This window comes from Carettochelys insculpta, chromosome 1 (genome assembly GCF_033958435.1).
Source record: "Carettochelys insculpta isolate YL-2023 chromosome 1, ASM3395843v1, whole genome shotgun sequence".
Lineage (NCBI taxonomy): Eukaryota > Metazoa > Chordata > Testudines > Carettochelyidae > Carettochelys > Carettochelys insculpta.
In genome coordinates, this window is record NC_134137.1 from 43,569,421 (window position 1) to 43,597,212 (window position 27,792).

The 27,792-nt window shown below is 45.3% G+C and overlaps 1 protein-coding gene across 1 annotated transcript in view; it reads left to right on the forward strand.

The window, feature by feature from the left end:
* The first annotated feature begins 2,637 nt into the window (after positions 1-2,637).
* ZC3H12C (zinc finger CCCH-type containing 12C) overlaps positions 2,638-27,792 on the forward strand; it is a 67,411-nt gene continuing 42,256 nt past the window's right edge. Inside the window, exons 1-2 of the mRNA XM_074981997.1 lie at positions 2,638-2,749; positions 3,632-3,772. The gene's annotated coding sequence lies outside the window, so the exon portion shown is untranslated. The remainder of the gene's footprint in view (positions 2,750-3,631; positions 3,773-27,792) is intronic.

The following is a 27,792-nucleotide window of genomic DNA, read 5'->3' on the forward strand; positions in this document are numbered from 1 at the left end:
CGCTTCCAGAAGATGTGGCACATGTAGACACAGCCATTTTGTGATATTTGGCAGAATGCTTAAGATCTCAGAGTTCATTTCCCCATCTATACAAATAGGGACAATACTATTTACCACCCTTAAAGGAGTATTGTGAGGCTTAACTAACACATGCAAGGCACCTGGGGATCCTCAATGACAACATTATCATGTGTTGTAACATTTGGAAGGCACCATGGCAGGGGTTCTCTACCTTTTTTCTTTCTGAGCCCCACGTAAGCATACTATAAAAATTCCATGGCTCACCTGTGCCACAAATGTTTTTTTCTCTCTCTCTCTCTCTCTCAGCAGTCACTCAATAATGGGTACGACATCTTCATGTCATCCTCCTATTTGTGAGTCTATTGATGGCTCACCAGCCCATTTCTGGAGCTGCAGATCTTATCATAGAAGGAGAAGGTATTGGTAGCTGTTGAAGGCGTGTGGGGCAGCTTTTGATGATCTTTTCTCCTTCGTCACCTCTCGTCATTTGCATTTTGATGGGACCCCTGAAATTGCACCACCCACTCATGGATTACTGTTCTCCACCGTGGATGGTCTTGGGCAAAGTTCTCCTAAATGTTGACACTGATGCTGCACTTTTTTGTGTGTGCCTTCAGCATGTCCTTATATCACTTCTGTTGACCCCCAATGCTCCCCTATCCTTCCTCCAACTCTGAAAAAAGAATCTGTTTTAGGAGGCACTGATCAGACATCTGAACCATGTGACCAGTCCAATGAGGTCGTTGATGAATGATAATGGCTAGAGTGCTGGTCATGTTCGACTCTCCCAGGATACTAGTGTTCATGCACCTATCCACCCAAGGGATATTTAGGATTCTCCTAAAACAGTGTTGATATTGTTCAAGTGCCTTCAAAAGATGCTTGGCTGTTGTCCACTGCAAGGTACATGAAAAGCTTTGTCTTGGGATAGATATCAAGGTTTTCAGAGACCCTTTGTGGGCGAAAGCAGAGCTTGTATGGCTCAGACAAAGCTGGATTTCCACATCAATGTTGACTTTAGCAGAAAGATGACTTTCAAGGTATGGGAAGTGCTCCACATTTTACAGCCCTGAGGCAACTGGTGAACGATGACGGTGTATGGCTTTTGCAGCCACAACTGAGCAGCCCTATTTAGGATCTGCTCTGCTCATCCCACAGGGGGATGAGGCTCAAAAAGGTGCCCTAAACATAGTCCACCGCAACCCCCCTGACTGGATAACTGCATCTAGTGGGTTCACCTCTATGCGGTTGAAACTGAACAGAAACCTTTGGAACATGGAATATTCAGACTCTAATGGACAACCCAGATAGTGAACAACCCAAAAGATGCATAGCAATATTTGCCCACAAGCTGCAACGATTCAACATAGATATAGCTGCCCTGGCAGAAATGTAAAGACCAGAAGGAGGACAGCTAAGGGAAGAAGGTGAAGAGTACATGTTTTTCTGGAAAGGAACCTCAGAAGAAGACAAACAAATTCATAGAGTAGGATTTGACATCAAAAACAAACTGACAAAGATCCTAGGAGGGAAGCTAGGAGAGTCCCAGATGTGTGGTAGACAGGAGGCTGGCATGCAGGGCAGGTAGAAGGGAGGAGACAGGTAGGGCAGCAAGAACCCCAATGCTCACCAGTGTGGGCCCTGGCAGCAGGGATGCTGGGGTAGAGGGGTAGGCCTTGGCTGGCTGTAGGGAGGCAGGGGGCAGGGCCAGCCATGGGTGCTGAGAGAAGGGCAGGGCCCTGTGGAGTGGTGGTCCACATTTACAAAAACAGCACCCCTCTCAGAAATTCCTGTGTGTGGGCCTGCAGACACACACGTTTGCTACCCCTAGTTCAATTGTACTGCCATTAGCAATGTTGGGAGCGCTACAATAGATTTCTCACTGTTTTTGGCAAAATGTTTTCAGCGCTGTTGATTTGCTCAGCAATGTGGTGGCAGTGGTTAGACTTTTTGTTAAAATGTCCCAATATAGACAAGTCTGATTTAACAGTGGTGCTTCCTCTGTGTTGCAATCCTGAAGTATCTGGATACTGTGTGGTAATCATACACTAGCTTTTCATGATGTAAATTTTCTCTCTCTTTCCTCTAACACTGGGGCTCCACCCTGCCCTGGCATGTTACCAACTCTCAGTATCTTCATTAAGGCACTAAACCAGTGCTTGCAGTTCTTATTTTGCTGCTAGAGTTAAATTGAGCAAATGTGGTTCTGTCCTCCTATGACTATCCAAGCTCAGCCTCTTTCCTTTTGCAGTTGTTTTCTCCCCTAGACTGATACATAGATTAGATTTCAGAAGAAAACCTGCTGCCTCTCGTTACGCGAGCGTGCTGACGGGTAGCACAGGGTGCAGTACCTCCCTGGGACGACCACTGGAGCCTCTTCCTCTCCCCGTGGTTTCCAATTTCAGTTTTTCAGTGATCTCCAGCAGCAGGTGCTGGTTTCCAACCCAGCCTCCCTCCAGCAGGAGGAGGCGGCGGTTTGCTTGGTGCTGCCAGAAGAGAGGAGCCCTCAGCACAGGCTTCCCATTGCAGCGCGTCTCCCAAGCAGCCCCCTCCGTGTAGAGGGGAAGAGGAAGTGAAATGCAGTAGCCCCAGCGATGCTAGGGGAGAAGCAGATGTCTCGCCCCGGGGTTAAGTGAAGTCGGCTTCCCCCCCAGCCAGCATCACAGTGAGCCGAGCCAAGGGGCCCGGAGGCGGCTGGTCGGGACATGCTGCTGCAAGGCGCCTGCCAGTAGGTTGTAGAGCAACAGTCGATCCGTTGGGCAGCGGTGGGACGGAGCCTGGGGCGGGATCTGGAGAACTCCCGGGGCAGAGAGCCGGGTAACGCGAGCAGGCGCCGACCGCCGAGGGTAGGACCCGAGGGCGCACATAGCTGGGACAGGGAGCCGGGGGGGGCGTAGCCAGGACAGGGCACTGGGGGAGGGCAGTGGCTGTGGTCAAGGCGGGAAGCTCAGGGTGTAGCCCGAGCAAGGCGAACCGCGGCGGGGGAGCGGGGGGCGTACCTGCGACGGGCACGGGGGGGCGGGGTAGTCAGGCCGGGGGGGCCCTTACCAGGGAGCGAGGAGGAAGTGGTGGGGCGTAACCGGGACAGGGAATGGGGGGGCGTAGCTGGAGGGAGGGTATCTGGGGCAGGGAGCGGGGGGGACGTAGCCGGGGGAGGGGTACCCGGGGCAGGGAGCGAGGAGGGGCGTGGCCGGGGCAGAGGGAGTGGGGGGCGTGGCCGGGGTGTAGCCGGGGCACAGGGTTCGGGGGGGAGGGGCACCCGGGGCAGGGAGCGAGGAGGGGCGTGGCCGGGGCAGAGGGAGTGGGGGGCGTGGCCGGGGCACAGGGTTCGGGGGGGAGGGGTGGCCGGGGCGGGGTGTGGGGTAGCCAGGGCAGGAGAGGCTGCCGGGTGTAGCTGGGACCGGGCAGCCGGGGGGTGTAGCCGGCGCGTGGAGCTGGGCCGCGGTAACGGTCACCCTCAGGGCGCCTCCCCGGTGTGCCCTGTGGCCATGGCGGCCGCCGGAGAGATTCCGCTCGGCGCGACGGGGGCTGCCGCCGAAGGCAGCGAGCTCTGGCCGGCCCGGCCTGCGCGTAAAGGTGGCCCCGGGGCTGCTGCCCGCTTTGTTTCCAGGCCTCGGCTGCCATCGGCTCTTCGCCATCGGGTTGGTGAGATCCCCCGGCAGGAGGAGGCCGCGGCGCGCCGAGCGGCCGAGCTGAACGCTGCCCGCCTGCCCCTCTGAGGCAGGGAAGACGCTGCCTGGTTGCAGGCGAGGTAAGAGACACCCCCCCCGCCCGCTCCCTACCGAGCCGCCCCAGCCCCTTCCCGCCCGCTCCTCGCGCCTGAGGTAACAGCTTTTCCGGGGGCAGCTGCCGTGTTGGACCCTTTTGGAGCTGCTCTGCGCCCTTCCGAAGCGGGCCCGGTAAAAGCTCTCACCTCCCCGACCTTGTCTTCACTCTCCTGCGAGCCACAGGGTCCAGCACCCCGCAAACCAGCCCGCCTCCTGCCTTCAGACACAGCCCAAATCCAGCCCTCGCCCCCCCCCCCCCCCGACTTCCCGCCTTTGTTCCTTACCTGGACCTCCCCGCGCTTGGCCAGGCTCATGGAGTTAACAAGCGTAAGCCAATGGCTGGTGAGAAATGCCCTGTGGCCTTTAGGGAAGGGTTATACCTCAGTATTGGAGAGCTCCGGAAACCATTAAACCCCTGCTGGAACCTCAGCAACAGGAACCTGTGTAGGGCTAGGGTACTAGGCCATCTGGGGTGAGACAACTGTTCCCCTCTTGGTGACAAGTATCACAGAGGTAGCTGTGTTAGTCTGTATCTTCAAAAACAACATGCATCTGATGAAGTGGGGCTTTGCCCACGAAAGCTTATGCTCCAAAATATCTTAGTCTATAAACTGGCGCAGGACTTCTTGTTATTCCCCTCTTGTGTTGACTTCTGAAAGGTTTCCTCCATGTTCCTGTCCATTTTCCTTTTCCACGCTGGTGATCTAACACCTCTTGTGACACATGAAGGCTTGTGATTCATTTGCACGCATAGTGGTTTTTGATCAGTTCCTTTCAGGTAGTCAGCTTAAATTTCTTTTTCTGAGGTATAACATTATGTAAATATTTTTTTTAGAGTCAAGCTACACTCTGTATAGCTAATACTTAATCTTTACTAGTTGGATGCTTCTTTAAGACTTTCTGTAACTCTGGGTTCGGAGTTCATTTGTATTAAACTGGCACATTCAATTTAAAATAGCCATTTTAGGGACGAGTTTAAAAGTAGTTCCATGTGCAACACTTATTCTAGAGTTCCACTTTGCTGGTTATTGTAGTTTTAAACACGTCTTAAAGGTTAGCAGAACAAAAGTAATTAATTTCCCACATTGCTAGGTGAAACAGCCACACACAAATAGGGAGAACAAAGAAACTCATTATGTAAAAAAATGCCATCGAGTACACTAAATTAATGTCATTTTCTTTTCAGTTAGAGGTGTTATTTGTAATACTGATTGAAATTTTTTAAGAACCAAGTGTGATTTTTTTTTTTTTTTAGCAAGTTGTTTATACTTCTAATTTTAGAGGTGTTTGTCCTTTTCTATTGTCTTAATTTTACCAACACCTGTTAGAAACATTATGCCTAAGCGGTGACAATTGTAGGAGTTGGGTTCTAGATTGTGAACTCTTTGGGATAGAATCCTGTTTTATGCTGTGTTTGTACAGCACTTAGCACAGTGGAGCCCAGATCCTGTCTGGGGACCATGAGCACTTCTTTAGAGATAATTTTGATGTAGTACAAGAACAGGTTCAAGATCACTGCTGATTGTTAGCATGGAGGGACCCCCGCAGGTCTGAGTAGTTTCTCAGATTTTATTGACCAGCAAAGATCATTAATGCCAACGTTGACTATGTATGCTGAAGACGGGTGTTTAGAAATTAAACCATTAATGTACCTGTGGGTTTTCAAGATAACCTGTTGCTTCTGTTTCAATATGTCTGTTAACTGCTTACTGATGGATAAATAAATCCATTCAGTTTACCAGAATATTATTTAATACTTATTTAATGTTCCTAGCTGCACTGGAGGAGCATGTCTCTCTAGCTGTACTTGATGAACTCTTCCTTGAAGTGGGCAGTAGTGAATGGCTACTGAAAGCAATGCTATTACCCTCTAACTGTGTGGTTCAGTAACTTTGTGGCTCCTTTAGTAATGTAAGTTAGTGGAAACATTTTGTGAATTAGGCTTATAGGATATTGGTTATGTGGCAGTTTCATAATTTGGCATTCATTGTCCTAGTACACTCTAAATTTCCTATATTCAGATAGCATGTGAGTTTAGAAGAACACCAGATATCTTGATTTAAAAAAAAAAAAAACTGCTGGAGTTTTCCAAGCAGTGAAAGATGGAGAATTAGATTGAAGTTTAGGTTTGTAATTTTCAAAAAACTGATTGAGCATAAGGTATTTGTAACACTTTGGGAGCCCCGGGATGCCTATTCTGCCAGCCCCTGGGCTCCCCTTAAACTCTGTCTTGCTGAGTCAGATACTGAAGACTTTTCCAGCAGAGCTCACAGGAAGGCTTATCCCCAGCTGCAGAAGTACAGACACTGAGAACAGCTCTGGGAAGACTCACCTTAATTTCAGTACCCAGATGTTCACGGCTGCTTGGGGTACAAACTGAAAGTTATATGAACTTCACCTCCTTCCTCAACATGAAGGATTACATGCACAACCTCTCCTGCTACCCTGTTAGAAATTACATGAAGTGGGCTGTATTATAAAACAGCAGCAAGTTTATTAATTATGAAAATGTGTATTTTAAGTAAAGTAGTAGCAAACAGAACAAAGCAGGTTACTAAGAAAATAATACAAAACATACCATCTAAGCTAGATTCAGGAACAAACTGGTTTCAAATATCTGACCCTAGTTATTGTTTATGATAGTGTCTTTTCTAGTCTGAGTGTAGCAGTCCTTCCCTCACTTCCTCCCCTTTATAATCCTTTTGTTTGCAGGTGTTTAAGTATCGTTTGGGGAGGAGAGGCAGAGGTAAAGCAAGCTGACAACAATCCATTGTTTTCCTCCCTTGTCTTACATAGAATTTCCATAACGTAGAAAACCGTTGTTTGATTCCCCCCAGCCCCTCTGTGAAACAGTTCAGTAGACCAAGATGCATGTTGGTTATCTATGACTGTATCATCTACGAAGCAGACGTTATGGAATGTCCACAGGAAGGCCAAGCCTTTTCACAGTCCATTGTACTAGCTAATGAGCTATCAAGCACTGTCTTCCACTGTAGTACTTGATGCTTCAGCAGTAGGAGAGACCCACAGCAGCAAATATGAAATACAGATTCACTCATTAACATTCCTAACTTGAGATGCAAAAAAGATACATGCATGTGAAAAGGATGATAATATTCAGTAAACCATAACCTTTCCAATGATGCCTTACATGAGCTATCATGCGTAAAGCATAGCTCAGTTATGTCATAGCCATATAAGTATATTTTCATAAAACACATGCAATGCCATTTCACAGCATTTTCCAGGGCCTTGTTCATCTGTCTGTGAAGACTGATGTTTATACAAGGATTCAGTTGCAGAATGTTGGGCTGAGTATTGATCCGATGGAATAATTTAATTATTAACTTTACTGAGTGGGTCTGTACTTTAAAAATATCAAGCAATTGTATTTCATAGGCTGTTGTTCTGCTGCAGGAGAACTAGATATTGACACTGGTTAATCTTGAAAGGGATAGAGGTTCAGTGTAGTTCTGATGAGCACCCTAAATACTTTATTCAGAATAACAAGAAGTCTTGTGGCACCTTATAGACTAACAGATATTTTGGAGGATAAGCTTTCATGGGCAAAGACCCGCTTCATCAGATGCATGAGTGGGGGTGGTTTCAGAGGGGTATTTAAAGAGTGGGGTCCCAGTGAGAGGGGGGGCAGACCTGACAAGGTCTATTCAGCAAGGTGGAAATGGCCCAGTATCAACAGTACTTATCAAAAGAGGAAAAAACAAGTTAGATCAGACGGGGATGTGAGCCTTTGTCAGAGTCTAATGGGATGTAATTCTTGTCTCAGTTACATAAATTTGGGTTAGAAATCGCATGAGACTAACTCAGCAATTCATAGAGTTAGGCCAAAAGGGTTTGTGTACTAATTCTTCTTGCATAACATAGACCAGGGGTCTGCAACCTGTGGCTCCTGAGCTGCATGCTGCTCTTTAAGGACTTCTTCTGGCTCCTTAGGCTATAAGTGCAAAGCAAAAAAAAAAAAACCAAACAAACCTCCTGATTATTTTTGGTTAACTGTAAATGTTCTGCTGTAACTATATATAGCTCTTCTGGCTATTTTGATTGTTGACCCCGACATAGATCATAGAACTTGATCCAGTAATTTTTCCATCAGGCTAATAATTTCTTGTGGCAATAGAATTTTATATTTTTAGGCACATCCAATCTTTATTTGAAGGCTTCTAACGATGATAATTTCAGTGGTTCAATGTTGATGAGTCAGTTGATCCACATCAGAAAAGAAAGGGTTAAAACAGGCTGGGAGAAGGCGTGGCCAAGCAAGAGCCAGTTGGGAGAAGGGGTAAGAGAGCCAATCAGGGCCCAAATGGGCATTATAAAATGTGCTGCAGGGCATAGGGAGCTCAATCTCTCTCTAGCTCTGAAGGGAGAAGGACTCACTACCTATGTAGAGGGAGGTACCATGGTCAGAGCAGTGCTACAGGACAGAGGAACTCTGACTTCACTAGCTGCCAGTCTGAGCATGTACTAGGACTGCCACTGGCGAGGTGTGAAAGTAGGCAGCAGGTCCACCCCACCCCAGCCAGTGATTAGTGCCCAATTCAGACTATAATTTGCCCTGGCAGAAAACTAGACTGGGCTAAATTAAGGACAACAGTGGGGCACTGAGGTGAGAGATGGGATCAGGGGGTAGCTAGTTCCCTGAAGGGAAGGAACCCAGGCCTGGGCATCACCAGAGTGTGGTATCCAGGGGAATGGATGCTGCAGTCTGAGAGGGATGCGGGTTCTGTTGTAGAGCAGATGGGATAGAAAATGGCAGGGGAAACACTGCCATAGGAGGGCACTCCGGCACTAGAGAAAGTTAATTCTTAGGACAGCCAGGTGGAGGAACTGTGGTGTTGAATGTAAATCTGTTGCATCCAGCCATTGAATCGCATTAGGCCTTTGTCTTCTAGATTGTTGAGTTCCTATTATGCATATCTCTCTGCTTTGTCTACGTATATTTTAGCCATGAAAATTGTTTTGCTACATAATACAGCAGACCCCTGAGGTATGCCAATTTGACTTTCATGTTTCTCATTTTAACACAAGTTGAGCGGGGACCCAGCGACAGCTCCAGCCACAGGGAGTTGCTGGGGAATCCCCAGGTGTTAAGCAAGATGGGAGCTGGCAGAGTGTAGCCCTCTGCCAGCTCCCGCCCCGCAGAGCTGCTACCGGGGCCACAGAATCCCCAGGTTATGGGGGAATAGAGCTGCACTCTGCCATCTCCCATCTCTCTTAAGACAGGAATGCCCGAGCAGCTCCCTGGGGCAGTAGCTGGTGGCCCCTTCCCCACCTTGATTTGCACGAAATTCGGAGGACATCTGGTTCCCCAGGAATGTAATTTATATGCAAGTGAGGGGTCTACTGTAGTGGGACTGGGAGAGAAATAATGGTTTCTTAGATAAATGCTGGTAAATTTATAATATTTAATGTGATTTGCAAAGCCATTTAACTTCTTCTCCACTGTTGAATGATTGTGCTATATCTCTCACTATTCTGTGCCACATTTGGGACAGAGCCAGAATGAGTTATTGGACAGCTATCATTAAGGAAAATGAATAGTTCTAGAGAGACTTTCTGGACTTGCATCCGGTAATGCGCCTTCGTATTGGATGGTTCCTCTCATGTCTTTGTGGAACGACTGGATCATCTTGAGTAACCGTGGAGGACAGCCTATCTTGTGGAGCAGTTTGAACACACAATCCCTGCTGACCAAGTCAAAGGCCTTGGTCAGGTCGATGAAGGCTATGTAGAGTGGCTTCCTCTGCTCCCTGCACTTCTCCTGCAGCTGCCTTAGAGAGAAGACCATGTCAACGCTAGACCTCTCTGCACGGAATCCGCACTGCGATTCGGGGTACACCCTCTCAGCAATCTTCTGGAGTCTGCCAAGGATGACGCGAGTGAACAGCTTACCAGTGACGCTTAGGAGGGAGATTCCACAGTAATTGTTGCAGTCGCTTCTGTCTCCTTTGTTCTTATACAACATTACAATGTTAGCGTCGCGCATATCCTGTGGAACCTCACCCTCTTTCCAGCACAGGCACAATAGCTCAGGTTGGGGTTCCAGGAGTGTGTCCGCGGCACACTTGATTACCTCTGGTGGTATACCATCCTGGCCAGGGGCCTTTCCTGCTGCAATGCTGTCGATGGCTCTCTTCCGTTCATCCACAGTCGGTTCCTGATCCAGTTTGTCCATTACTGGTAGGAGCTCGACGGCATCGAGGGCTGCGTCAACCACAACGTTCTCGCGTGAGTACAGCTTGGAGTAGTGCTCAACCCAGCGCTCCATCTGTTTGGCTTTGTCAGCGATGACTTCACCAGATTTGGATTTCAGAGGTGCCATCTTGTTCTGGGTGGGTCCTAATGCCTTCTTCATACCCTTGTACATTCCTCTGAGATTACCAAAGTCAGCACAGGTCTGGATGCTGCTGCATAGCTGGAGCCAGTGGTTGTTGGCACAGCGCCTGGCTGTCTGCTGTACTGTTCTTCTGGCCTCTCTAAGTGCTTGCTGGGTATTCTGGCTCGGTGAGCGTTTGTACTTCAGGAGTGCAGCACACTTCTTTTCAATGACTGGAATCATCTCATCGGAGTTAGCTTCGAACCAGTCGTTCGTGTTTCTAGCTCTTCTTCCAAACAGCGACAAGGCCGTGTTGTAAACTGTATCCCTCAGATGTTGCCATTTGGATGTCACATCAGCGCCCCCAGGGCCGCTGTGCAGATTTTCCTGTAGGGTCTCTCTGAACTCTTCAGCTTTCTCCGAGTTTGCTGTCTTTCTGGCGTCAATGCGGGGCCTTCCAGCAGGTTTAGAGCAGTACAGCTTCTTGGGTCTCAGCTTGAGCCTGGAGCAAACTAGCAAGTGATCTGTATCACAGTCAGGACTATGATAGCTGCGTGTCAGAAGGATGTTTTTGAGGTTATTACGCCTAGCGATGACCACGTCTAGTTGATGCCAGTGCTTTGAGCGTGGGTGTCTCCACGACACTCTGTGCTGTGGCTTCATTCGGAAGAATGTGTTTGTGATGCACAGATTGTGGTACGTGCACAGTTCAAGGAGACGCTGTCCACTGTCATTCATTTTTTCCCACACCGAAGTGTCCTAAGCAGGAAGGCCATGAGACCCAATCAGCTCCAACTCTTGCACTGAAGTCACCCAAGATGTACAGTTGTTCATGAGCAGGTATTTGCGCTACAGCAGCACTAAGCACGTCACAGAACTTGTCTTTTACTTCTGGTGTGGCGTACAGGGTTGGAGCATAAGCGCTGATCAGGTGGACGGGACCAGCGCAAGTTTGAAGCGTGATCCAAAGAAGTCTTTCTTATCTGCCCATGCCTAATTCCACCATTTGTAGAAGGGTGTTTCTGACAGCAACGCCAACACCATGCTCTCTGGGTTCTTCTTGGGCTTTACCCTGCCAGAAAAAGGTGTAGTTATTTTCCTTTAGAGATCCCGAATCTGTGAGTTGTGTCTCTTGCAGTGCAGTGATATCAACTCGGAGCCTCTTCAGTTCCTCGTTGATGACAGCGGTCTTTCGGGTGTCACTGATGGCCTGAAGATCTTCCATCAAGCCGGTCAGCATGGTCCGCACATTCCAGCAAGCAAGGTTAAATTGTTGATGTTTCTCATTTCTTGTTGATTTTTCTTATTGGTTTGCCTGGTGCCCAAATTTCAGTCACTTGTCAGGTTCAGGAACCTTAAGCCTCACGCACCCAGCGAGGCAGGTGAACTGTGGCGGGACAGTACCCTATTGGCTGGGGGCTGCCCAGCTTAAGGCGGGCGGTACCTGTCCAGTGAGATGTGAGGATCTCTTCCACCATCGAAGGCAACCCCTGGCGCTCGTTCTGTACGCCAATCGAGCAAGAGCTTATAACTGGGATCTGTTGCCTCCCGTGTTGATGCAACGCTGTTCAGCGATGCTGGAGTACCTCTCCGGGTGCGAGCCTGGGCACTTATTATGGAGACTCTGGGCTGCCCAGACACCAGTGTCCCCCTCTCGGCTTTACTGATATAGTCCAAAGGAGAGGATAACCTCCACGTCTGGTACCAGCTCAGCTGCAGGAGTTGCCGGGACAGTTCCAGAAGTTGACACCGAACCGCCTTCGGACTCCACTCCGGATTTTCTGTCAGGGTTTACTCCCTTAACCTTTCTCCTTCCCAGGATAACCCACAAGGCAGCGGGGTGTGGAGAATGTGGTTAAGGATCCCACTACTTCATACCTCCCTGTCACCACAAGTCACCATAGCTCCCTGTGGAACAATGACCTCATATCCCCGGGACCCTCCTCCCCACCTTTCGCCCGCCCCCCCCCCCAGCTACCATCACCATAGGACCCTCCCCAACCCACTACCCCCATCTGCTCCCATGTCCGCCCTCCTCACTGCACTGGCCCCTCTCCCCCCAGCTGCTCTCAGTGCCCCCAGGTCCACCTTCCCCCATCGCTCGTCAGGCTCTTCTCTTCAGAGACTGCTTTTCGTGATAGCGCTGCCTTGCAGGGCACAGGTGGAACACCATACATGAACAGGCCAACAAACACGGGGCTCCTCCCTTGGTGAACTCCCAGAGGCAAACTCCCTTCCCTGTTAGCTGCTCACAGTGTTCGCTGAGAGCTTCCTTCTTATAGGGAGAGCTGCTAGCTGGTTAGGCCTGGCTCAAAGCCTTGCCTCCAGTCTAATTTGTTTAGGCAAATTATGATCAAAACAAACAGTCCTTGCATTGGCCCATAAATGTTAAAGAATCCAGATGCTGCTGGCCTTATAAAACACCAGATTCTAAAGGTGGAGGTCCTTTAACTGAGAGCTGTGCCACCAGTTTTAAAATACAGTAAACCCTTGAGTTATGCAGGGATTGTGTTTCTGCAACCCCAGCATAACTCGAATTTTTGTGCAAGCTGAGGGGGGACGGGAACCAGGTTGCAGCCTGTGCTTGCAAGAGCGAGCTGGTCAGTTTCCTGGCTGCTAGAGTGGCAGGGAGTTGGGAAGCAGGGGGCAGCCTGCCTCCCTGCTTCCTTCTGCTTGCAGAGAGGGGAAACTGACCAGCACAGCAGGTTTGGTCAGTTTCCTGGCTCCAGCCAGTGGAGGGGAGCCAGGAACCAGGGGCTTGAGGCTCCCCTTCTCTGCTTGGAGCCAGGAAACTGACCAGGGCTCCTGCTGTGCTCAGTTTCCCAGCTCTGAAAGCCATAGGGGGACAGGGAGCCAGGCTGCCGCCTGGTTCCCAGCTCTCCGCTGCTCCGGGGATCAGGAAACTGGGAGTGGTTTCCCGTCAGGGACAGCAGCCATGAGTCAGGCTGCCATCCCTGATAGGAGCGATTTTCCCCGCTGTTGTCAGAGATGGCAGTCTGACTTGCAGTTGCCGGCCCTGACAAGAGTGGGTGGCAGTCACACAAACCCAAGATACACAACTTGATTGCACATGTTTCGAGGGTTCACTGTGTGATTCTTGTAGCATGTGGACAGAGTGGTCAATATCCAACACTCAGTTGAAGGTTTGGGGCCCTAGAGCACAAATGCCTGAGATTATATAAAATACTGTTTTGTGGAATGGTTTTGAAGGCTCTGTAACACCACTTGATCTTCAGTGTTGAATATTCACTTAAGATACCTTAATCTTTGTATTGTGGTAGCACTTAAAGACCCCAGTCAGTTTCAGTATTTGTATACATATTATACAAATACACAAAATATAGTCCATATCTCAGGCAACTTACAGTCTAGATGGACAAGAGAGGACATAAGCAAACTCTCAAAACACATGTCTTATTATCTGACCAGGAACACAAACTACTCTCATGGATCCCAGTGAAGCTTGAAGATCCTGCAAGTGAAGAGTAACTTGCAGTCATGAATAACTAAATTGATCTAGGAAAAGCAGCATACAGGCACTTTGTCATTGTCCATTATTAGGAGAAAATAGACAGTTATACAAAGATTCAGTTATGTGCCCATATATAATGTTTAAGAAACAAAAAAAGTTTGAGTTTCATTTGTAAAATAATAAAAGAAGATGTCCAGCCTTTGAATTTTTGGCTAGTAAAGTTTAAGATGGTTTCTGACTACAATCATTCTAAGTGTTTTTCATATAAATAAATTGCTTTTGCTATAGACCTGGAACAAGAAACCCAAGATTTGCACCAGCCACATTGGCTGTATTATATGGCTTCAAAAAATTTCATTTGTCTTTTGAGTTTATAAGTGGCACGTTAGAAGAAGTATATGATGCAAATGCCGTGGCATACACAAGCAAAAAATGAGGCTGTCTCTCAGGTCTCCTTTCTAGCGTTTCCTCTGATTTTTTCCGCCCTTGAGTGGAGTGAATTTTCTTATGTGCCTCAATGTGGAGGTGATGTACAGTTTGTTACCTTCACATTGGTGTACATAACAAAATTCACGTGAGGGTTTCTGAATGTGGGAGGGGTCTTGGGGCTGGGACCAGAGGTTTGAGGTGTGAGGGCTCTGGGGTGAGGTGGGGATGAGGGGTTTGGGTTGCGGGAGGGTCTCTGGGTTGGGGTGTGGGAGGGGGTACAGGCTCTGGGATTTGGGGTGGGGCCAGGAGTGAGGGGTTTCGGTTGCAGAAGGGTGATCAGGGCTGGGGGAAGTGGCTCAGGGTGGGGCAGGGGATTGGGACTTGAGCTTACCTGTGTGACCCAATGGTAGGGATGGGGCTGGTGGGGCTCTTCCCTACTGGTCCCAGCTTCAAGGTTTGGAGAGAAAGATCTCCCTACTTCAGTTCAGAGCTGCATGGCGATGCAGTTTAGCGGTAACTTATCTCTTCACCACAATCCTCAATCGCTTTCATTAACTCAATATAATTGAAGTGCTATTCATCTCCAAATTCAGTTCAGACTTGTTCTCTGGGTATTGTTCCCTGGGCTCACTGCATTTCTGGTCTGTTATCTACAAATTTGATCCATTCCACTCTTCCATTGTATCCTCCCCTTGTCTCCTGCTAGGACATGTATTTCTCCAGTTAATACTGCTACTTTTCTGTGTTAAAATCTTCCTCTCCGTCATTAAATGTGTTAAATGTTACCTTATGTTGTCTTTTTATAGATCATGATACTCCATTGCATAGTACTTCAAATACCATTTTGGATACCTCATTTCGTCAATGTCTGCATGAGAGGGTTTTCCTGACAAAACTGGACTTCTGTTGGAAAAACCTGTGGAGCAGCTACACACACAATATGCTTTGTTGACAAAACTTGGTACATCTTCCAGCAGCATTATACCTCTCTGTGTTCAGGTATAATGCCTTTCTCAAATGTTTCCTGTCAAGAAAACAGCCGTATAGATACTCCATGGCCCTTTTGTTGACAGACAGGGCCTCCAGTTCGCTGGGCAGCCCTGTTTGGAGTGCTTCTGGTCAACCGCTCTGTTAAGAGAGAGCCAGGCAGACTGGCTGGTCTCTGTTGACAGAGCGGACCACTTTTTCAATCTGCTTTTATGTGTTACACAATCTGTCAATGGAAGTTTTGCCGTGACATCCCTCCTGACAGTCACTTCTTTTGACAGATATTTCTCATATAGATGTAGCCTTCTAGTTTAGTCAATGAGGGCTTCTGTAGTAGAATGAGTTTTCTTTTTGAGTAAACACAAGCTTTCTTCAACTCTTACATTTGATTTATATCATGATCAGTTATTTTCATTTTGCTTTGAATTTTAATATCTGATAGGTTTGCATGGGCCTCTATGTTCCTTATATGCAAGGCTAAGAACAACCTTTCTTATGTAAGATGTAATTGCTGCCTCAGTGTCTGCATGCCAGTGAGTTGGTTTAGCTCAGGAGCATCCAACAGGTGGCCTGTGGGCCGGAATCTGGCCTGTGGAGCCTTTTTTATCTGGCCCACGGGGCCAGCTTCCGCAGTGGCACCAGCTTCTGCGGGGCCAGCTGCTGCAGAGCCCTGGTGCGGGGGTGTGGAGCTGCTACCAGCCCCAGTGGGTAGAACCCTGGGTGGGGCATGGGGCTGGCAACAGAGCCCTTGCAACTGGCGTGCCGGCTGGGGCTCAAGGCAGGCAGCAGAGCAGTTTAGGGCTGCGATGAGGGTTGAGCCTGGGGGTGAGCAGGGGCCAGTTGGGGTGGTTAAGGCAGGGGGTGAGGGGTGGTATGGGGCTGTGGGCTCGGGGCAGGAGGTTGGTTTGGCGCTGCAAGAGGCTTAAGCCTGGGGGAGTGATTTGGGGCTATTTTGTGTTCGCCCTCCTCCCCAGAACACACACAACATTGCCATTGTCCCTGATGAGAGAAGGTTGGACACCCCTGGTTTAGCTATTGAGTTAAGAGAGTGCCACCATTTCTAGGTGGCAGTTGTCTCTTTTACAAGGGTGTCCAAAAGAAATTTTCAGTATATTTGGAGGGAAACGTCTTCACAAACTGTGCCCCTTGAGCCCCAGATGAGTGCCTATTCCCAAGCCTTGTGTGCTTTCTTGACTAACACTACTTCTTCCATTTGCTTCCAAGTTTTTTTTTTTGTTTTTTTTTTTTTTTAACTTTCTCCAGGGTCATCTCACAAAGCAGTATCAGGTTCATTGTTTCTCTGGCCAGCTGTCTGTATTGATCTTCCCACATTCCTTACCTAGAAGCTCTACTTTTTCCACAACTCCCCTTGTGTGAGATAAGATAGCTGCCTATATATGCTGCTTTACCATTCCCAGAATTCTTTGCTGTACAGGCTTAGAGCTCACATGTTTCATGGAAAACACAGCTCCCAGGATGCCTGTGTTTTGAGCTGAAATAGATGACCAAGCAAGTCTGAGCATAAGAATAGCCATACTGATTGAAACCAAAAGTCCATCTATCCCAAGTTGTGTCTTCTGATAGTGGCTGTTGTCAAGTGCTTTGAACAGAATGAACAAAACAGCTAGTCAACAAGTGAGCCAATGAGTTGCTCATTTCCAGCTTTTGGATCTGGACTTGTTTTAAAGGACTAGTAAATCCTGATACAACATCTGGGAGATAATATGCATTTCATAGAATAGGTTCCTTCTGCTCTTCTCCAAGAGGAAATCAGATTAAATTGTAAATAGCACACATGATGGGTTCAAAAGCAAATAGAATTGGGGCAAGCAGAAGTAAGTTTGTTTCGTTTTGTGTATAGTGTTTTGAGGGGAATAAACTAGAAGAGAGTCGTACCCAAGCGGGGAGGGAGGGTGAGAGAGCGTGTGATGGATTTTATCAATCCTCATACTGCAAAATATAGCAACATCCTTCATTTTGAAGGAAAGGAAAGGTTTTAGGATGATGAGGTAGAGGGAATGCTGACCCTTCACTTGACCCACGTAACTCAAAACTAACAATCTGTCATAGAAGAACTATGTTAATTTTTGGCTTGTAGGCTGGCCTCCATCAATGGAACATGTCATGCAACTTTTGTTGGCACGACTGCTGATATTAACATACTCACTCTCTTACTATCCCAGGCACAGAGTTGATTGCTCTAGGACAGTGATTCTTAACCTGGGGTTGCATGATGCCCTTTCTGGGGGTGTGAGGCACGTCAGATTTTTTAGAAGATAAATAATCGAAAACACAAATTAAGCACAGCAATGTAAGTACAACTACCTTGTTTCATCAAAGCTATGTATTAATGTTACATGTTTTTAACAATTACTATAAGATACAAACAAAAAATTCATTTTCAAGTTTTTAAGCTAATTGTAGTGAAATTCTCACTACAAAATACAGTGTACTGCCATGTTGCGGGGTATTTCTTGATTCATGCACAGATGATGATGTGGCAGCGCCAGCAGTTTTATTTGAATTCAGTTAGCTGGTAACTGTTAGTGTATTGGTTGCAGTTTAATTTCACAGCAAAACTTGGCAACATCTCTGCATAGTACTTACACCAGGTATACAAAAATATGCATTGTTGTGGTGAGTAATAACATAAAACAATTTTACATATATTTAATATTTTAAAAAGTATAAGCCCCCCCATCTCCATTTTTTCTTTTTAATAAGGGGTGCTAGAACATATTTCATTTTTGATAAGGCATGTGAGAACGTAATTTGAGTACCAACGGGGTGCAGGCTGTAGTAAAGATCAAGAATCACTGCTCTAGGACTAGCAGCTCTATCGGTTCCTTGGCTGTCTGTAAATATTATTCTTGCACCATTTACTTGCCCAGTCTGTCAGATGCCAAGCATTGATGCATGGCTGCACCTTTAAAGAGGAGAGATCCCTGAAAACCACTGAGTATTTTCACAGATACAACTTTCATAGGATGGTAGATCTGACATCCTCATGGTTTGTGGTAGCATCCTCTCTGAGGGTCTGGTATACCGTCTGCCTCTCTCCCCTGCCAAAAAAGTATTGACAGAACACCTAAGATGATTCTTCCTGCACTGCAATAGCCACCTTCTGTAAAGGACCAGATTTGTGTCTGGAAATTCATTTCTAATTAGGACAGGGTTGAGATTTACAAACATCCAGGGCTCTGACGCAAGTCTGCGGAGTCTGGAATTGCTGGTGCCATTGTAGGGCTGCCAACTGTGCTTTAGCCATTGTTACTGAACGGCAAGTGCCAGAGACAATAGTCCAACTATCATTGCTATCCCTGGTGGACTGCAGTCTGGGCTTTTTGAAGATGCTTCTGTGCTACCACCCATGCTTATTACCAAGATACTGAAATCCAAGCTTTATGCTTCAGACATTGTTCCACCATTCGCTTGTTCTTTTTTCTCTTTGTGTCTTTTATTGTGGATTTATATGAAAAATTCTACAACTTCTGGTACTAGAGGTAAGTAGCTAGATTCCTCACCCAGCTCCAACAAAATGTTGTACATGCCTTATACAAAGTCAAGAGTTGTATGTTAGGGATTTGGCTTTGTAACCAAAAGCAATTCAAATTAAGCAACCTAAGCTATCTCCCCAAATTTGGCTACTATAGCATTCCTTTCTTAGGGTTGGCTCCATCTTCCTTTTGAAAGGGAAAGGCCTATGTCTCTTACTCAGGGTGGAGTTTGACAGCCCACACCTGCTCATTGAATCATGAGAAATTAACTTGTTCGGTGACTGGAGTATCTCATTAAATTACAAATTAAAATTAAAAACATGGTACAGATTGAATACATTGTGTTTCTGTGGTCTGTAGACCAAGAAGAAACCTTGTATAAAACTACAAGTTGCATCCCCGTGGTCTGTCATCCTTGGGACCTCGGTGGACCGAAACGAAGGACTTTGCCAGACCATGAGAGGTTAATGCCCTGGTCCTTGGCCTCCCCTGCTGGCCCTCCAGCTGCAGCTCCCTGGCTCTCTGGCTGTGGTTTGCTCCTGGGGATGTCATATCTGGCCATGGCCCCCCGTGCAGCTACCATGGAAGCTGCCTCTGGCTCCCTGCAGGGCTTCTGGGGGGCTAGCTTTGCTTGCGCTCCTGTGTCAGTTCTTTGCTTCAGGAACGTCCCTGGTCCAGGAACATCTCTGGTCCTGTTAGAAGAGGAATGTGGCCAGACCAGAGAGTGCTAGTTTCAGGAGGTGCAACCTGTACATGTAGCATCAGTGGCTAACTTCATCTATTTATTGTTCTTCCTGTTCATTTAACATTTGCACAAGCTGTTAACTTTTTTACATGTATATAGGTGCACTCAGCAAAGCATAAACATTTTTCATTTCCCGGGGTTTATAAATGAAAACACTTTGTATTCTGATCTTTAAACCAAAAGCTTCCACTAAACACTCAGGATTGATACATCAACAAAAATGAGAACTGTTATGTGGAAAGCAATCTTGCATTTAATGATAAATATTAAAATTTTATGTGGCTAAAAGAGTTAATACAGCTGAATGTTAATAACTTTGTCATTTCTGAACCAAACATTCAGACATGTCACATGCGTTTGTCATTGTCAAAAGATTTATCTGCATGACAGGTTTGAATTTTTAAATGTGAGACGAAGGAGTTTAGAGCAAGAGTGTGAAATTTTATTCTCAGGAGAAACCTATTCTGTTCACAGGTCTAGAACATAAAGGTTCAGTATACTTATTTCTTTATTTTGATTTAGAACTAAGTGACATGGGGAAGTGAAGAGAAACCCATGTAATATTGGCTCTGGGTGCCTGTCAGACTTTTAAAGCTACATTAACAAGTCCCAGCACCTTCCCAAAAATAATGAGACAGAAAATAGTCAAATGCAGACATCCTTCCTGTACCTTATCACATCCCCAAATTTCTGACTATATTGGGCTTCTTTCTTCCCAAAAGTCTGGGAAAAGAGGTGGACTTTGTTGCACGCTTTGATTGTTTCACTCCATGAGTGAGAGTAATTCTAAAGTCAAAACCCCCTCTTGGAGAATCCATTGCTGGAAGCTGTCTCTGAAGTAACTCCAGCCCAAACTGTCAACTGCAGTGGCATGGCTTGGGCAGAAAGGTGGTGTCACCAGTCATTTGGGACTTTTTAGGGCCAAGCCAACACATTAATCTCTAGCCAAAAACCCTGGAGCACTTAAGGGAAGATACATGAGCTTGTAGGCAGATGGCTGCATTACAGCCAAAAGACGCTGGAGTTTTCCACACACTGCAGCAGCATCCACACGGAAGTTACTGTATAACATAGTAATGTGCTGTATAGTTACGTCATGGCTTGTTGTGCAGTAGCTTGCTGTATAAACAAGCCCTAAGGTTGTGTCACATTTCTTTCTGTCCTTTTTAAGGGTTAACTCTCCAGCACATGGATGAAATATATTACACAGAACATTGCTGTCGATGCTGAGTTGAATTATACAGGCTGGTGTGTACACTGTTTCCTTGAGGATAGCAGGCCTGGCATTTCTGTGACTATAGAGTGGACAATGGGCTAGATCCAGGGGTCTGTGACCTGCAGCTCCGGAGCCTCATGCAGCTCTTTAAGGACTTCTTTTTGTCTCTGAATACTATAACTACAAGGTATTGAAAATTAATCGGGAGATTTGTGTGGGGGTTTAAACGGTGAATGTCTAAAAGCCCAATAATGAACAACTCACATCTGAATAGCAAACAGTATGATCTTAAATGTTGAATAGCTCTCCCTAGCCGTGTCTACACGTGCACGCTACTTCGAAGTAGCGTCACTAACTTCGAAATAGCGCCCGTCACGGCTACACGTGTTGGGCGCTATTTCGATGTTAACATCGACGTTAGGCAGCGAGACATTGAAGCCGCTAACCCCATGAGGGGATGGGAATAGCGTCCTGCTTCGAAGTTGAACGTCGAAGTAGGGCACGTGTAGCCGATCCGCGTCCCGCAACATCGAAATAGCGGGGTCCGCCATGGCGGCCATCAGCTGAGGGGTTGAGAGACGCTCTCTCTCCAGCCCCTGTGGGGCTTTATGGTCACCATGTGCAGCAGCCCTTAGCCCAGGGCTTCTGGCTGCTGCTGCTGCAGCTGGGGATCCATGCTGCATGCACAGGGTCTGCAACCAGTTGTCAGCTCTGTGGACCTTGTGTTGTTTAGTGCAACTGTGTCTGGGAGGGGCCCTTTAAGGGAGCGGCTGGCTGTTGAGTCCGCCCTGTGACCCTGTCTGCAGCTGTGCCTGGCACCCTTGTTTCGATGTGTGCTACTTTGGCATGTAGACGTTCCCTCGCAGCGCCTATTTCGATGTGGTGCTGCGCAACGTCGATGTTGAACGTCGATGTTGCCAGCCCTGGAGGACGTGTAGACGTTATTCATCGAAATAGCCTATTTCGATGTCGCTACATCGAAATAAGCTACTTCAATGTAGGCTTCACGTGTAGACGTAGCCCCTTTGTATGTGCAGCAGATTGTGGGATTGAAGGGAGGATGGAAGAGCATTGTGGGCCAGAGGAAGCAATATAAGGACGTGATGTAGGCACACGTGAAACTGTGCAGCATCGGTGTCAATGCTTGGGAGAATCTTGCCCAGGACTGTCCCTAGTGGGGAGTGCTAATCCGTGAGGGGGTGGCACAATTTGAGAGGTCCCACCGCAGTGCAGGTAAGGAGAGGCAGAGAAGAAGAAAAGAATAATAAATAATAAAAAAAAAAAAAAACCCAGACCACATACTGTGGCTTTATTTTAATATGTGTCCCTGAAATTTTCATCTTTTATGGATATCTGTAGAGATTAGGGGTTGTGGAACTCTGACCATTCTTGGCATTTGCTACAGATTATTCCACTAACAAGTAGTATTTCCCTGCAACATTTGCTTTCTGAAGGCATTTATACAAATTGACTACGTTTACACTACAGAGATCTTTTGAAATAAGCTCCTCTAGAAGATCTCTTTCAAAAGAGTGCATCTACACACAAAAAAAGCAGATGAAAAGAGTGATCTGTTCTTTCAAAGAATGTCCACACAGTCCCCGATCTTTCAAAAGATCGTGTTGGGGAATCAAAAATGAAGACTGTTCTTTCGAAAGAAGGGCCCTGTGGAGCGTCTACACGTTTTTTCTTTTGAAAGAAGCTTTTGAAAGTGGGCATTCATCTTGAAATGGGAAAGGAAGAGCAGTTTCGAAAGGAGTGCCACATTCTTTCGATTTTACTTTCGAAAGAACACTTTTCATGTGTAAGCGCTACATGGGCTCTTTCGAAAAAATCTTTCAGAAGAACTTGCTAGTGTACACTTAGCCATTTTGTATACCTTTTGGATTTTCAGCTGTCAAATTCATAAGTTGAGATGAAAGTATGAGTAAAAATTATAGTTTTGTCTTCAAATTGGTCATGTAAAACACTTACAAATTTTGTTTAAACTGGTCAATTAACTGCTACCTTGCTTATTCATGACATAATTTCTTACTGGATATTTCCTTTGAGCATCACTGCTAAGGTATGTGAATGAACTCACTCCTTGCAGCATTTGAGTTTAGGAGCTGTTGGGATTTTCATTAGATTTGTGTTTTCATAACTCATGACTAGTCCTCTTTTTGCAATGTTCAGCACAGTCTTTTGGTCTTTGCCCATTCATTTAGCTGTCACTTAAAGTCAGCAAAATGTTTCTTTTAGTTTACTATTATTAAACCAAATGAAGCCTGTGTTGTGTTGTTCCATACGTTTTCACATATTGAAATCGGTATAATTACCAAACAGGAGCAGTAGATCCTTATTTGAAACAAATGTCTTTAATAAATTGTTTGGTCAGGTCTATAGAACTGTGCAGGCTGCACCTTTGTGTAAAGTCTTGCTAGTGTTGTTTATTTTTGTTGGTAAAACTTGAAGATGTTCCAGAATGAATTGTGATTAAGGCTGTCAATGCTTTCTTAACTTTTTCTCACTGCACAGGTAGTTTATTTTAGACCCTGAGTCTGCTGGCTGCTCTGTGCAGGCAGGCCATTTACTTTGATGGGTCTGCACATCTCCATAGCGTGTTGCTCCTACAAGAAGGGCTTATGTGGGCAGGGCCTTGGTTAGCAAACATCCTAGGAAATGTCTGAACTATGTTTATACCCAAAACCAGTGAGAATGCTATTTATGTTGTTTTCTCTTCTCATTAATGCAAATGTTTTATCACATCATCAATAACAGTGCAACAGTTTGGGTGACTTAGTCTATGTCCACATTGCAGTTAAAATCCTATGGCTAATCCATGGCAGCTCTCTCAGGCTCCTGGGGCTCCATGCAGGTATATTTAATATTTAAGTGTTGGCTTCGCAGCTCCAGCTGCAACTTAAGCTCCAGTACCCTTCCACCTCACTGGGTCCTAGAGTCTGAACTCAAGGCCAAGCCCAGCAACGTACAACACAATTAAACAGCACCTTAGCCCAGGGTCTTTGAGCGTGGGTCATCTGGCATAGGCTAGCTATATGTGTCTTAATTGCAGCCATACCTGCAGATCACAAAGATTTAATGTGCTATAGTAGGTCTTTCCTGAAAATCAATGGTCTCTCAATATTTCTTCGTATTCTTCATACGGAGTGGGTTCTTCATACTGAGAGCCTACAGAACTACATATCTTTGTCTAAGTTACTTGAATGTGTAGAAACCCAAACCCTCTCCAGCCACAAAACATTCCTTGCCACCTTGTTTTAATTCAAGCTATGTTTTTAGATGCTTAAAGTCCTTTAATATATTTATCACAACAAGTAAGATAAGCAGCTCTGAATTCAGAAATAAACATCTGAGACTATTTGTATGACATTTTAAAGAAAGACTGAGTGACAGAGAGAGGGTAAATTGTGCACTCCCTATGGATCTTGCTGCTTTATTCAGGCATTTTGCATTGTAAGAATCAGAATATTTAGGACTGATGGTTCTGGTATTGCAGTTTTTTAAGTATTGCTTCTTCCTTTCAAAATAGTTGGGAAATTACAATTTCATTTCCTTCCTGCCTAGGGAGAATTATTGCTTGTCTTTGTCAAAAAGTGAATAGTTACCTTGATTGGCAAGGACCTTTGCATTATTTAGTTCATCCCACAGCATAGTTACAAGATTCATTTTGTAGTGCAGATCTGTATGTGGATTTCGGCTAGACAGAAATTTGCTCAGTTTGGAAAGGAAACAGAAGGTGATGCTTTAAGGTGCTGTATTTTGAATATTTTGCACCTGTTGTGATATTGATTAGTGATCAACAAGCACTTTGAGCAGATTGCCAAATCTTAATTTTAGGAATAAAAGGTTCTTTTCTGGAGGTGCCTTGTGCAACATTAAATTTATGGATATTTTTGTAATGTAACAGTACAGTAGTGAGATTTGTCTGAAGTGTGAAAATCTTTCTGCTTTTGTTTCTGTTCATATATACGACGTGTGTTTAAATTGTCTTGTAAAATGTATTCCTGCAGAAACAAAATCATTTTTGCGGGTTATAATGATGGTGGTGCAAGATCGTTTGTTTCTCTTTGTTGTACATATTGGGGTAAGTGACATTATTTCTAGTATTTTGCTGCAGCAGTATTTCTAGCAGGTTAAAATCACTGGATGACTGTGACTTTTGTACACTTTGAATTAAGATACTATAATTTCATTTTAAGTAAGCTTTTGTTTTCAGCGTGTTTTGAAATTACAAGAGTTTGCTAGAACCTAGAGGGATGCGCTGGACGTTTTCTGCAGTAGGGATATAGCCTAATTGGTCATTCTGATACTTTCTAAGTTTCCCAGCTATTCCAGCTCACCCTTGGAGTCTTTTGCATCTTTCCTTGCAGTTCCTCTTCTCTCCCTGGCTGCATTTCCTCAGGAGTCTGTAGTGTGCTTTCCCTTGTCTTTTTGTGTGCTACTCTGAAATCCCCTTTCATCCTGATGTTCTCCACAGGTACTCATGGCTAAGTTGTCTGTAACCATCTTAAGTGCTTTGTGTGGTGGTCTATTTAATGTTTGAATAAAATAGTGCTCGGACTTGATGATTTTTGATACAATTTCTGATTTTGTAAAGAGCAAGAAAACAGAATTGTTGGCCTCTCAATATGGATAAGAGGCTAAAAGTTGGAGAAATCACTATGCATGCTGCATTTCAATGACCAGCTAAAATCTATTAATTTTCTGTATTGTAGTTTTAAGCATAGCAGTGGGCAATGGCCAGGCGTTTTAGTTTGCTGTATCTGAAGGTTTTAGCTGTGAAGTAGAGCTTTCTTTGTTCGTCAGCTGTGTGTACTTTCTAGTAACGCCATTATAGCCTGTCACAGATGTGACAGAGATCCTCATTGTTTCCTGCTAAGGTTTCATTGTTGCCCTCATTGTTCCCAGTAGGAAATCGGGCGTACTGGTTGAAATCCTAATATGAATGTTCATCTGTCAGTGTGAGCATGATTTGATAAAATGCTTCTGACATTTCTTAAATCTTGAGCATTTCCAATTTATTTTAAGGAAGTTTTGAGAAAATTATTCAGGAGCGAAAACTATTGAGACTGATGTGAACAATTAACTACAAGAAACTCTTTAATATCTGACGGCCCTGAGACCAAATACGCTGGTTAACAGAGCAGCTGGGAGGAGGCACAGGTGAGGGATCAGTGGGCTGCCCCCCACCCCGGTACCCCAATGTTGGCTCCTGCTCAACCACTGTCCCTACGTTGTTGGTGGGGACAGCATAACTATGGAGGCTTGTCTCGCCTCATGGGGAGGTGCTCTGGGTGCCAGAGAGAGGAGGAGACCACCAGCTGCACACACAGTCAGCACAGAGGGAAGCAGGGCGGGCGTTGAGTGGGCCGGCCCCAAGGGGCAGGAAGTTGCTCACGAGCTCTGTAACTTTCAAACCCCAGCCATGATGCTGCTTCTCCATGCTCCCATTCAATGTCTGCTGCCCAGAGCTACTCAGTTTTCTAGTTATTCAAATGCTGGATTAAAAAAGAGATTACAGTAATGTTTTTTACATAATGTAAAAATACAAATTGCCTTTAAATTTAATATTGTTACATTTTGTTAAAGAAGTTCACACTGGCTTACTTAAAACATAGCCTTATAGACCTATGTGATATCTTCTTAAACAAGCAATTTGATCTTGGTCTTTGTCAAAGCTGCACCACACTATTTTCCAGTAATGCTTGCATGGACATGAACCAAACGTAACTTAAGTGGTACACTATTTCACTAAGGCAACAGATATGGAAAGTTTTTTTTTACAAAAGAAACTAACATAGGGGTGACTCCTGCCTGATTGTAATCTAATGTTTAAAGTAACATTAAAGTCCAATCATCCACCTGCATTAATGTGCATTTGTGTGTATAGAACAATAAATGTTACTTGTATTATATTACCAAAGTTCATCATGCCTTTACTTTGCTCATTTTGGCAAAAGGGATATATACTATGTGCCACCATATAAAAAGTGTCCCACCTCTGACAGTGATTGAATTATTCACTGGCTAGCAAAGTGATGCTAGCATTTAAGGGCAGTGCCTATGACTAGGTAAACCAGACTAGCTCCTATTTCTCTTACAGATGTTTTAATATGCTTAACGTTATCCAATACCAGCAACTGAGGTAGTCCAAATACCACAGCAGGGACTGATTAGCTTTTTCAGATCACTGCCTTTATTTGCTCTTTGCAAAGAACTTAATCCAGTGCTGGAGACCAGGCTGCCTGCTGTGTACTTGGGTAGCTTTCTCTCATTCTTTGTGTTCACCGTAGCAGAAATTAGTGAGAAGATGTCTTCTGCCTCAGAATTAAAAACTTCAGAATAAGTAATGATAGTAGCTGTTCCTGTGCGTGTTTAATGGGCAGTGTAAAGAGATTGTATTTGGTAGGATTTTTGGTTTGCAGGTTTGTAAATGCATCTGCTGCTATCTCTACAAGGTTTAGGTTCAGAAATGCATGCGGTGTGGGATTTTCAATGTCATAATACTTGGTTTATGTTGGTAAATCTGCACACCTGATAAACTTTTCCCTGATAGTGTGATGATGCATGGATTCATTTGCTCTCCTGAAACATACTATATGTCAAAAACAGCTTGGAAAAGAAAATTAACTGTACTAACTGTAAATTATTTGTATTCTGGACACCATCTAAACTACAGCAAATAGTCTCAAATGGATTTCCTGTGAGACTAGACAAACAGCTCTGCTTGATTTTCGATATTGCTTATCTGCTCATTGAATGGAACTGAAAGTCATTTAATATACTCGTTCCTCAGCCTTGTTTTATTTAAATTGAGCTTTCCTGTGTAACATTAAAACAAAGATCATGATTTGAAAGTACCAGTTTTGGTTACTTTCTTATCAAGCACTAAAACTAGTCCTTGGGCTGTTTGTAGGGTCCAATTATTTGGGAGGGGGAAGAGGGTAAGTGGGTATTCTGGGATACAGGTTTGTCTGTTTTTTGTTTTTTTTTAATTATAAAGTGACTAGTGGCTATCGAGACCCCTAAAATCCTGGATTTTAGAAGTTTAAAACAGTTTAATTGGGCTTCCACTGTATTAGTTATTTTCTGTGATTTATATTTATATTTGGTATAAAGAGGACTTTTCAGACTTGTACTGTTCCACTGCTTAGTACTGAATAGTTTGGACATATTTTTGGCCTTTCAGACAAACACTTAGGCACCTGTGAAGGTCAGTTAGGGAGAGGGGGAGCAAAGGTCACCTTTGCCTCCCTGGTAGCACATGTCCATTTTCATGTTGCTAAATGTTGTAAATTGCAGGTCTTTTATTATTACT